At 42.3% G+C, this 12,657-nt stretch overlaps 1 long non-coding RNA gene across 2 annotated transcripts in view; it reads left to right on the top strand.

Annotated features, from left to right (window-relative positions):
* LOC144317511 (uncharacterized) overlaps nucleotides 1-12,657 on the top strand; it is a 61,668-nt gene that overhangs the window by 43,002 nt on the left and 6,009 nt on the right. The gene's annotated exons all lie outside the window — the stretch shown is intronic.

The raw sequence follows: 12,657 nt of genomic DNA on the forward strand, positions 1-12,657 counted from the left end.
TATATTGTCTTATTTTAGTTATGCATCAGTAATTTATTTTAGTATGTCCCTTGTAATTTCCCAGTGGCAATCTCATATGATTGAACCTAATTATCTCTCTCTCATGTTCCCTCCCAGATAGGGAGCTCCTCAAGGGCTTTCTATTCTCTAAGGGGCCTAACAGAGTACTCTGTATAGAGTTAACTCACGATCAGTACTTGTGGGATAAGAGAAAAACAGCCCAGTCCACAAGATGCATAAGAACACAAGAAATCAGTCTATATCTAGAGAACTTACTATATATTAAGGGAGTGCAGTCATCTCCTAGAACCACATAAAACCATTGCCCAATGGATCACAGGCAGAAGAGGCTAATGGTTTACAGTTCTTCCTCCCCCTCTACCCGCTCCCCACCCTCTCTCTTACCAGTTAGAACTCTGGCATTGACACTTTTTATTCCTTTGGTCTCTTTGCCTACTTTTTCAATTTCTCTCACTTCTCTTATCGGTAACATGAAGGTACCAATGCCTATATCTCAGGATGCTGAAGGGGGGAGTTAAATGACACTACAGATACAAATTCCTTGCTTTAGAACCAGATATATAGTAAATATTCAATAATAGTTACCATTAGTGTTGTGACTGTTAATACTATCGTTAGGAGTAACTGTTTTCAAAGCAATGGTAAACAAGCAATTTATTGGCATGATTACAACTGTTTTCAAAACCTTGCCTACATTATTTGGTAGATGAATATAAACAATTTAAATCATCTTTGTAGAGACTAAGGCTATTCTAGTCATGTCATATTTCAAGCTGGTTATTTTCCTTGACAGATTTTAAGAAGTCTGAACTCCCACAAGCTTCTAGTACAAGGATAAGGAGTGTAACAACTGTAAAAAAAAAAAAAAAAGAAAGAAAGAAAAAAAAAGGCAGTCAGCACTCCCACTGGCCTTGCTGTCTTAAACATCTAGCCTGTGCTTCCCCACAGAGTATGAGAGTGGGAGGACAGTCATCAGGTTAAGACACCTCATGCCTATGCCAATGCCGCTGGAAGGCATGTCTGGGATGTGTCACCTGCCAGCTCTCCAGCCCCTGTGGTCCTCTGCCAGAACTCCTGGCCTGTCTTGAACAGAGCATTCCTTTTCCCACCACCATGCCCAGGAGGATGGTGGACTAGAGAGGAAGTAGAATGGGGTTTACTAGGCTTCAGGCTCCTACTATAAAGCACCCTTAGATTTTGGTGAGAGGGGTGCCTCAGTGGCTCAGTGGTTGAGCGTCTGCCTTCAGCCCAGGGCATGAGCCCAGGGTCCCAGGATCAAGTCCCACATCAGGCTCCCCACAGGGAGCCTGCTTCTCCCTCTGCCTGTGTTTCTGCCTCTTTCTCTGTGTCTTTCATGAACAAATAAATAAAATCTTAAAAAAAAGATTTTGGTGAGAAAGTCAGCCTCTAAGATAGAATTCTTACGTAAAGGGGCTTGCTCAATAAATGTCAGCATCCTTTCTGAAAATAAAACTACTAAGAAATCAGACATTTAATAGAGAACCACCCCTAAAAGATGACTTGTAGATACAAATTGACAACAAATCACTAGGCACAAAACAGGCACCAAGACATAGCCTCAATACTGAAGATGAATACTGAGGAGTTATAGACACTGTGACTTCCACAAGCATCATGATCCCTGAAGAGCCACATTCTTTGAGCACAGGAAGGTTAATCAGGCATTTTTAGAGTCCCTGTGTGACACCCCTCAGACCATACAATTCTCTCTCACCTAAATCTTTTAATTACTGCTTTCATTCCCCAGGTTTTCTGGTACTGTAAAGGTAACACCCTGAGCAAAGAGGAAAGTACTCTTGTACCTGAAAAGTTTTATATATCCCCTCACTGTCAATCATACCAGACAGCTAGCAGTTGGGTATATGAATCAATCCCTTGTGAGTTAGATGAACTTAAGGCACTTAGGAGGTTGTTCAGAGATGGGCAATCTGAGCAAAGGACACATTTGCTCTGGAGGTATAGTTCACATGGGGCATGGTGAAAACTTGATGGGTGATTCCTGCCCTGTCTTAGGGCAAAACCCAAAACTCAAGCAATCCTCTCCCCTTCTGAATTTGGTCTTCCCTCTTGTCTCTGTGTTCACAGACCAACCCCCTAGATATTTTATGATTCTCTACCATTCCTTCTCATTCTCTTACTTCTCTTAGCTCATGCAACCCACCTCCAAAGTCTCCCTCAAATCCAGTCCCTCTTCTCCGAGGACCTTCACCTCAGTTCAGGTCCTCCTCTCTCTCTGGCTTGGCCTCCCTATTCAATCTTCTATCCAAATTACTGCAAAAATCACCCCTTTGCAAACCCAGCACTGGCTACATCACTCCTCTGTTAGCACCTCACTGCCCAGGGAAGCTTATTAAAAATACAGATTCCCAAGGTCAAACCCATTACCAGAGACTTAGAATTTCTGGGGAGAGCTGAGGTGCCAACATTTGTATCTTCAAGTGGTTCATTAATTACTCCACCTCCCCCTCATCCCACCCCCCCAGGAGCACCTCCAGCCGCTCCTCTCCCAGTACCCTGCAGTGCAATCACGGAGAATATCCTGCCCCTGAACACACCTCCCAATGGGGACATAACTTTTGCCCTCTGCCTGGAATGCCCTTCCTCGTCTGGGGCAAGTCCACCAGTCTCCAACACCCAGCTCAAATGCCATCTCCTCTGGGGCGCCTTCTTCCATCCCCTACAAGTGGCTTTCAGACATCTTTGTCTAAGACTCACTCCCAAAAAATAGATTTCATATTACCAGGCAATAAATACATAACTAAAACAAAGGTTTTGGAAAACAGTATCTAAACTTACCACGGAGTTTGCAGCTTCAGATTCAGTTGACCCCTGAACAACGTGGGTTTGAACTGCGCAGGTCTCCTGTCTGCATATTTTCTTTTTAAGATTTTATTTATTCATAGAGACAGAGAGATAGGGGCAGAGACACAGGCAGAGGGAGAAGCAGGCTCCATGCAGGAAGCCTGATGTGGGACTCGATCCTGGGTCTCCAAGACCACACCCCGGACTGCAGGCAGCGCTAAACCGCTGCGCCACCAGGGCTGCCCTGCATATTTTCTTATAACACATCACTGTAAATAGATTTTCTCTTCCTTATGAATTTCTTAATAACATTTTCTTTCCTCTAGCTTACTTATTTTATTGTAAGAATACAGCATATTATACGTATAACATACCAAATATGTGTTAATGGACTGTTTAAGGCTTCCAGTCAACAATAGGCCATTAGTAGCTAACTTTTGGGAGAGTCAAGTTATGCATTGATTTTTGACTGCACAGTGAAGGGTGTGGGGGAATTGGGGTCCCTAACCCCCATATTGTTCAAGGATCAACTGTATTTCAGTCCAGTTTTTCTCACTTTTAGAAGTGTTATGAAGTCACCTTGTAGGGACACCTGGGTGGCTCAGTGGTTAAATGCATCTGCCTTTGGCTTGGGTCGTGATCCTGGAGTCCTGGGATCGAGTCCCGCATTGGACTTCCTGTGGGGAGCCTACTTCTCCCTCTGCCTATGTCTCTGCCTCTCTCTGTGTGTGTGTCTCTCATGAATAAATAAAACCTTAAAAAAAACAAGTCACCTTGTAAATGAATTTCACAATCCATTAATGGAGGTGACCTTTTTTGAAAATTACCCCTTGAAGGGAATAAATGCCTGCCTTCTCTATGCATGTAATACATACCTCTATCATACTATTTATCATATTCCACAGTAATTATCGTTTTACAGTCTGTCTTCACTTCACCTCTCACTTCCCTCCCCCAAATAAGCACATACCCAACCAAGTCAACATATCCTTGGGCAGTTACATAGCCATTGACAGGTGCAGAAATGAGAATACTGGAGAAGGAATAATTTAATTGCTTCCCCCTACCCCCCTTTTCTTGTTATGGCTCACAGCATAGTCTATCAGCAACCCCCAAGAGGCTGGGCCTAGGAATCATATTAGCATCAACCCTTAAGTTAAAAGGAAACAGCCATTGTATTTCAGCACAATTTAACCAAGGTGTCGATTCTCTCCTTCAAAAATAAAAACCACAGAAAGGAAAAAAAAATATATATATATATATATATATATATATTTTTTTGGTCAGGTTGCTAGCCTGCCAAGACAGTGCAAATGTGGGCAAACAAATCTCTTTCTTAGATACTTAGCAGTAAATATTCAAAAACCTCAAAACCCTCCTTCCATACCACTTCAGAAAGGAGTCCCCCCCCAGCCCCAGCCACAGGGCGGGTGCAGATATAGAGACCTTCCTATCTGTGCTGCCTGAAGCTCCATTTCTCACTAGGCTGTCCCCATCAACACAAACAAATGAAAAAAGTAGGAGAAAAAAAAAAAAAAAACAACCCCAAAACAAAAAGAAACCAGAGCAGCTTAAAATGAACCACGGCAATGAACTGGGTGGCAAGTTCCAGTGCAAACTGTACCTGAGATGCATGCACGGGGTGAGACACTGGCCTGAAGGGGGAGGGATCCTGTTTCTGCAGCACGTGGCTCCAGCAACAGGAAACCTGCGTGCGACACCCCCCACCTGCACATTGCTCATTTGCAGCACCGTCATATGTGTGATGCTAATTTGCTCCTCGTAAACATACTTGGAGACACTTTATGAAAATGTATTGTAGACTCAGGGAGCTGACCCTAGAGCAGGCTGGCGAGGAGGGATAGTCACCAAGTGAAATGCTCTGGGGGCCAGAGTGGGCAATTCTATGCAAGAAGAGAAGGGAAGAGGAGACACTTTAAAGCTGGTTTTAAGATTTTATTTATTTATTCATGAGAGACATACAGAGAAAGGGGCAGAGACATAGGCAGAGGGAGAGCCAGGCTCCGTGCAGGGAGCCTGATGTGGGACTCGATCCCGGGACTCCAGCATCACACCCTGGGCCGAAGGCAGGTGCTCAACCGCTGAGCCACCCAGGCGTCCCATAAACTGAGTTTTATTTTTTATTTTTATTTTTATTTTTTCCATAAACTGAGTTTTAAAGGATGCGTAAGAGTTCTCTAAATAATGTAAGGAAAGAGAGGAGAGAGCTCCAGGTAGAGCTTTGTAGCTCATGGCAGGGAGTCTGGGTGATTCTTTAGGCTGTTGCCTTCCACACTGTGGGTCACAATTCAATAGGATGTAAAATCCATGAGACTGTGACCAGCTTTCATAAAAAAATGAAAGAGCTTAGAATAGAAAATACCTGAATATGGCACAGGTAGTAAGGTAGTGTAAACTTTTTTGTGAAATTTCTTTTCATTATAAACCTGTCTATATATGTGTGTGTGTTGTTTTATGATATAAAATAAATAAGCCACGAGGATACAATGTACAGCATAGGAATATAGTTAATAATATGTAACAACATTCTATGGGCACAGATGGTGGCTAGATTCATCCTGGTGATCACTTCATAATATATATAAATGTTGGATCAGGGGAATCCCTGGGTGGCTCAGCGGTTTAGCGCCTGCCTTTGGCCCAGGGCGCGATTCTGGAGTCCCGGGATCGAGCCCCGTGTCAGGCTCCCAGCATGGAGCCTGCTTCTCCCTCTTCCTGTGTCTCTGCCTCTCTCTCTCTATGTCTGTCATAAATAAATAAATAAATCTTTAAAAAAAAAATAAATGTTGGATCATTGTGTTGTACACCTGAAACTAATATAATACCATATGTCAACTACACGTCAATTAAAAATATGTATATGTATTTCTTACTGTGGTGGTGATTAAATTTTTAAAAATTTGTTATCATTTTTTATTGCAATATCGTTGACACAATTTTAGGTATATGACACAGTGATTCAACAACCCTCTGTATTATGCTATGCTCGCCACAAGTGTAGCTCCCATCTGTCACCATACCATGTTATTACAATACCATTGACTATAATCCCTATGCTATTCCTTTCATCCCTGTGACTAATTCTTTCCATAACTGGAAGCCTGTATCTCCCACTCTTCTTCACCCATTTTGCCCATCCCCCCAACCCCTCCACTCTGGCAACCACTAGTTTGTATTTATGGTTCTGTTTCTGCTTTTTGTTTGTTTACTCATTTGTTTTATTTTTTAGATTCCACATGTAAGTGAACTCATATGGCATTTTGTCTACACTTAAGTAAAAAAAAAAAATGTATTCGTTCCTATGGTGGCGATTAAAATTAAAAAAGAAAACAAAACACCTGTCTAGGGAAAAACGGGAGCCATTTGAGGATGGTTTAAATAAGAAACTGCTATGAACTGATTCGAATTTTATGAGGATAAGTGTCTGAGAGATCAAGAATCACACACTCGGGACGCCTGGGTGGCTCAGCGGTTTAGTGCCTGCCTTCGGCCCAGGGCGTGATCCTGGAGTTCCAGGATCGAGTCCCACATCAGGCTCCCTGCATGGAGCCTGCTTCTCCCTCTGCCTGTGTCTCTGCCCCTCTCTCTCTGTGTCTCTCATGAATAAGTAAATTAAAAAAAAAAAAAAAAAAAAGTCATACACTCTACCAACTAAGCCAGCCGGGTGCCTCCAAAATGTAGCAGTTTAAAGCAACAAGCTAAATTTATTATTATATCACAATTATGAGGGCCAGGAACCCGGAAACAGTTTAGTTGGGAGTTGTAGTCCAGCTGTCCTCAGTCTGCAGTAACCTGAAGGGTGGGCAGCAGGGGGCATGATATGCTTCCACAATAGGCAGAAAGCCTTGGGGCCTCACTGACTGTGAGCTGGAAATCTCTCAGGGTTGTGAGTTCGACCCCACACTGGGTGTAGAGATTACTTAAAAACAAAAAACAAACAAACAAAAAATCCCACTGCTCAGTTTTGAGGCACTTTGTTATACAGCCATAGACAGCTAATACACTGGGTTATTAATACCAGCATACTAGAGTTATCCATTGTTTACCATCATTTTGTTTTTCACAAATGATCTATCACATCACATCTTCAGCCTAAGTAGATTAGGGGAAGGCCCATGACCCAACCTGGAACAGTCAGATCCTCTCTGCTAGTATTAGTACTTGGGACACAGAAACTGGCTCAGCTGCGGGGAGCAAACTATATATGGCTGGAAAGTCTAAGGGTCAAGGCCACCATGTTGGAGCAGTTATAATGGAGCCCATGCAAATGGATGGGAACAGAAGGCCAGTGTGTTGGGAAGAATAGATTCTCACTGGGTGTGGAGGGAGGGAAGAGGGGTGGAGGAAGTGCCTGATGATATTCTAAGCCCCATGGGGCCTGGCTGCCTTTCTAGCATTTGGATTGTTAGACTCTCCTTCCTTACAGAAGGAAGAGCATTTTACTTGCTCTCCTATGAGTGAGTTTCCTCTCTTGCAGCCAAAATATCCTTGAATATGCTGCCTGCCAGCCTCTCTATAATGCTGGTCAGGGGAATAGTTCCTCCAGCTGTGGCATGCCAAGTATCTCTCTAGAGAATAGTAACAAACCACCAGAGACTAAGCTTTATTATTACTGCTATATAATAACTGCTACAGATCGAGTAAAAGTCCTTTCAGACCATCCAACGCCTTTTGCCTTAGCTCCATTTTCACCAAGTAATCCTTTGATCATTAATGTACTTCAATTTTAAAAGTTGTGTTCTGGCCAGCTGACCTAATCACTCTAGTGGTTGGGTAGGTTCATGCCCATTATAAATTCACGGATTGGCTTTCAGGTACAAATCATTCTTGAGTAACCTCCAATTCATTTCCACTGGTCTCGGTCAAGCCTTGTCACTTAGCCAATGAACCATCACAGTGGCCTCTTGAAGGCAACCTCCCCTGCTCCATTCCATTCTCTTCCTAAAACACAAATCTGATGCCTCCCTTCCTGCTCAAAGCGTCTAATGGGGCCTCAGTGCCTTTGGAATGATGATGGCGGGTTCCAGCCCATTGTCCACCACATCCCTTTCTCTTCCTTCTGACTACTCTCCACTCTTCCCACATGGTGTTATATTCCAAGTTCCTCAAATACTACTGGTGCCTCCCCAGCTCTGCTCATGTTCTTGGCATGGCCCTGGCATTCCTTTCTTCTGGGTGCCTCCCCTTACTCCTCAGCCCTCTCTTTGGCCCCTTCCCTCTTCCTTTTACACTTCCAAAGAACTTCCTCCTCACTCCTTTATAACACACACTGCAGCTGGCTTGACTTACAATTAGTCATCTTCATTTTCATCCCTGGATCATGAGCCTCAAGGAGGCGAGGCCTATGCTTTGCTCATTTTTATAACCCCTCTCACCCCAGGATCAACTACAGCATCTTGCTCATTCACCAGCCAAAAGACTATCTCCCTACCCACAGGCCAACTAGGATGTACTCAGATTTGTGTCTCAGCACATTTCAAGTTACTACATGCAGGGACCACTGGGGTTCCTTCCAGAGAGTAGAACTCACAACTGTTTGAGCCACAAATGCCTCACACTGTAGCCTGTTACACATTCACATTCCTAAACTTTATGTGCCATGTTCCCTCCTCCAAATCTTTCACTTCTCATAAGCGAGCCTTTTAGTATTTTTACAAACTAAAGGAGTAAACAGTACGTGCAGCACAAACAGGTTCCCATCTGATGAGACGTTTCATGGGAATTAGCTCAACATCCATATTTCCTTACTGCTGTCTCTTCATAATGACACAAAAAATGTCCCTTTATCCATGCTGATATATACTTTTGAACATCATGGTGTCAAGGCATCACTCACAAAACCACTTTTTAAAAATATTTCCTTTTTTTTTTTTTTTTTAAGGCTCCATACCAAACATGGGGCTGGAATGCATAACCACAAGATCAAGAATCACAGGGTCTACCGACTGGGCCAGGCAGTACCCCAACAAAACCACTTTTTCAAACATTTTTGACTGTAACCTATAAAAAGAAATACATTTTATCTTGCGAGTCATGTGCATATATACATAAAACAAATATATATAATATAAACCCATTTATGCAACACATGTATTTTGACATCTTCTCTTTGCCATTTTTAAAAAGATTTTACTTTTTAGTAATTTCTACATCCTACGTGGGGCTCTGACTGACAACCCCAAGATCAAGAGTTGCAAGGTCTACTGACTAAGCCAGCCAGGCTCCCCTCTTCTGCCATTTTTAAAAGACTGCCATCTACTAAATGGATTTCATAAGCTTACAGCATTAGAACTTATGGTCTGAAAATGATAGTTTATAGTATTTCACAGAAAAGTGGCATTTTAAAGCAAATAATGAAATCCTACCTAAAAGAAGAGGACCTTGAACATTCTAGTTGAAAAGGAATAAACTTTTTGCTTCCTATTTAACTTTCACTTGCCAGGACACTTTAAAAGCATTTGATCTTAAGCCTCTAAACTATCTCAAAACCCTGTGGATCACATTACACTGAAGGAGAAAGAAACTGAACCAGAAAAGTTACCTCCACCACTTCCCCCCCTTAGTCTGTATTAAAAAGTCACATCTGTTCAGGAATTAAAATTCAGCAATATCCTTTAAAGAATCTTAAAATTGTTGTTGCTGCAAATTATTATATGCAGCACAAACATATCCTGGTAAGGTTACCATGGAGATTAAGTGAGGTAATACAAGGGAAAGTATGTGATGGCTCCTGTTATCATTCAGGTTCTTGGGTTATCTTTTCTTGGATGTGTCTGACTCTGCATGGCCAGTGGGCTCAATCACTCACTGGGCACCTGCCCTGCTGGGCAATAGAGAACAGAGTCCCTCAAGGAGTTTACTGGCTCCATCAATAAAAATAAATACAATTAACGACTAGGATTCTATGCAAACTGGTGCATAGGAAAACAGGATGGAGGTTTCTCAAAAAGGAAAAAATAGAGGGGCACATGGGTGGCCCAGTGGTTAAGCTTCTTGATTTTGGCTCAAATCATGATCTCAGGATCCTGGGACAGAACATTGAGTTGGACTCCGTGCTCAGCAGAGTCTGCTTCAGATTCTCTCTCTCTCTCTCTTTCTCCCTCTGCCACTCCCATTCATGTGCACACATTCTCTCTCTTAAATAAATAAATACTTTTTACAAGTTAAAAATAGAATTACCCTATGATCCAACAATTGCACTACTAGGTATTTACCCAAAGAATACAGAAATACTAATTCAGAGAGATACAAGCCCCTGACATTTATAGCCCCATTATCTATAATAGCCAAAGTATGGAAACAGCTCAAATGTACATCAACTGATGAATGGATGAAGAAGACGTGGCGTATATACAATGGAATACTACTAAGCCAAAAGAAATAAAAGAGAATGTAATCTTGCCATTTTTGGCAACATAGATAAAGCTAGAGTATTATGCTAAGTGAAATAAGTCAGTCAGAGAAAGATAAATACCATAAGATTTCACTCATATGTGGAATTTAAGAAACAAAATGAATGAGCAAAGGGACAAAAAAGAAAGAGAGAGGCGCAAACCAAGAAACAGACTCTTAACTATAGACAACAAACTGATGGTTACCAGAGGGGAGGTGGGAGGATGGGTAAAATAAGTGATGAGGATTAAGGAGGGCACTTGCTATGATGAGCACTGGGTATCGGGTGATGTATGGAAGTGTTGAATCACTATATTGTAACCTAAAACTAATATTACACTGTATGCTAACTAACAAGAATTTAAATAGTAACTTTATATACATATACGATTAAAAAAATGAATTGGTTTTTGGAACTTGGGGGAAAAAAACAAATCTAGAATTCTAGAGTGCCTGGGATGAACAATTCATTTATTCCTCCAACGGATAAGTATTGTGAGCCTCCCATGCCAGGCATGATGCCATATTCTGGGGATTCTAGGGTCCAAAAAATAGTAGACACAACCACAGCCCTTATGGTGTCTACAGTCAAAGAGTTTAGTGTTTGAGAAAAAAAATGCACATTCCATTAATATTACATAACATACCACTGTTTTACACTCCCTTATCTGTAAAGTGAGGGTAAGATTACATCAGTGGTTCTCCAAAGTAAAGATTTCACAGATAGAAAGGCTGTCATAAAAGAAATACTTAGAGGGGCAGCCCGGGTGGCTCAGTGGTTTAGCGCCACCTTCAGCCCAGGGCCTGATCCTGGAGACCCAGGATCAAGTCTGATGTCGGGCTCCCTGAATGGAGCCTGCTTCTCCCTCTACCTGTGTCTCTGCCATTCTCTCTGTGTGTCTCTCATGAATAAATAAATAAAATCGTACAAAAAAAAAAAAAAACTAAGAAAAAAAGAAAAGTAATATGATCTCTCAATATAGTTCTTTAAATTGAACTGTTATAAAAAAAAATCACCACATGTCCTTATTTTTTCCTTAAACTATAAGCCAGTTTTTGTCTGGTATTAAAGGATCCATCAGAGCTTGCCCAGCTCTCTCTTCTTAGGATTCTCTGGTTTTCTTTTGCAGCACCATTTACATGTAGAATCTGCTCAAATATTCCCCAGAATTGCAGAAAGGCTGGACATTTTTTTTAAAAAATTAAAAGATTTTATTTATTTATTCATGAGAGATACAGAGAGAAAGACAGAGACAGAGGCAGAGGGAGAAGCAGGCTCCTCATGGGAAGCCTGATGCAGAACTCAATTCTGGAACTCCAGGATCATGCCCTGAGCTGAAGGCTGACGCTCAACCACTGAGCTACTCAGGCATCCCAAAAGGCTGGACATTAAAGGGCCCTTTCTGAGAAGGTCATGATGAACATAGCACATTCTGCTTCCCCCAACTCTCTTTGAAGGCTACGAAGTGTTAAGAGACAAAGGTCCAGCAACTGGCAGGCAGAAAGGAACCTGGCAATGGTTGAGGTTCTACTACAGTTCTGGCCCAATAGTTGGTACTTTTCCCACACATTACTTAATTTAACATCACAACAATTCTGGGAGAAATATATCTTTCTTTATCCTCACTTTACAGTTGGAGGAAACTGAGCTCAGAGAGGTTACATATCATGCTCAATATCACACAGCTAGTAATCAGAATTTAAACCCAGATCTGTCCACTTCTCACTATCACCCCACTTCACTGTCAGGAAGAGATGGAAGAGAAAGGACAGATGCAGGAAAACTTTAAGAGATGTATATGTCCTTGCCACAAAAGGAATTTGAAACTATAATCAAAGGACAATCTGTATAGCTGACTATATGCCACTCTATACAAGTCAACAGCTTCAGTGCTTCTCACTCAGCCTCTTTCCTGATCAGCTCAGCAAACACTCTCCTCTGCCCCTGGACTGGGTCTGTCCCTTACCCTAGAAGTGAGAACAAGAAGCCCCTGACCCACTTCTAATCACAGTCCTAGGAGAGCTCTTGCTTCTGGCCCAGCTCTTCAGCCATTAACTCATCTATTTAACATGTCTTTATCATGTGCTCCTGTGTAGGAGGCACTGTGCTAGGCAGAGAGCAGGGACTAAAACACATCGTGCCTGGAGAAGCCCAAGCCGCAGAATCAATATCTGTAAATAGGTACCGACCTCACAAACTGATAGATGTTCACCCAGAGCCAGTGGAAGGGAGAATCCAGTTAGGCTTCCTGGAAGAGGTTCGTAAAATAGGTCTGGTAGGTGGCAAGGGCTGTCAAGTGGAGAAGATTAAGCAGAGGCTCACAGGCAGCAGGACAAGGAAGCAGGTCCCAAAGGAGCCACCAGCTCTCTCTCCAAACATGCTCTTCTGGTTCGCGGTCT

The sequence above is a fragment of the Canis aureus genome, chromosome 7 (genome assembly GCF_053574225.1).
Source record: "Canis aureus isolate CA01 chromosome 7, VMU_Caureus_v.1.0, whole genome shotgun sequence".
Lineage (NCBI taxonomy): Eukaryota > Metazoa > Chordata > Mammalia > Carnivora > Canidae > Canis > Canis aureus.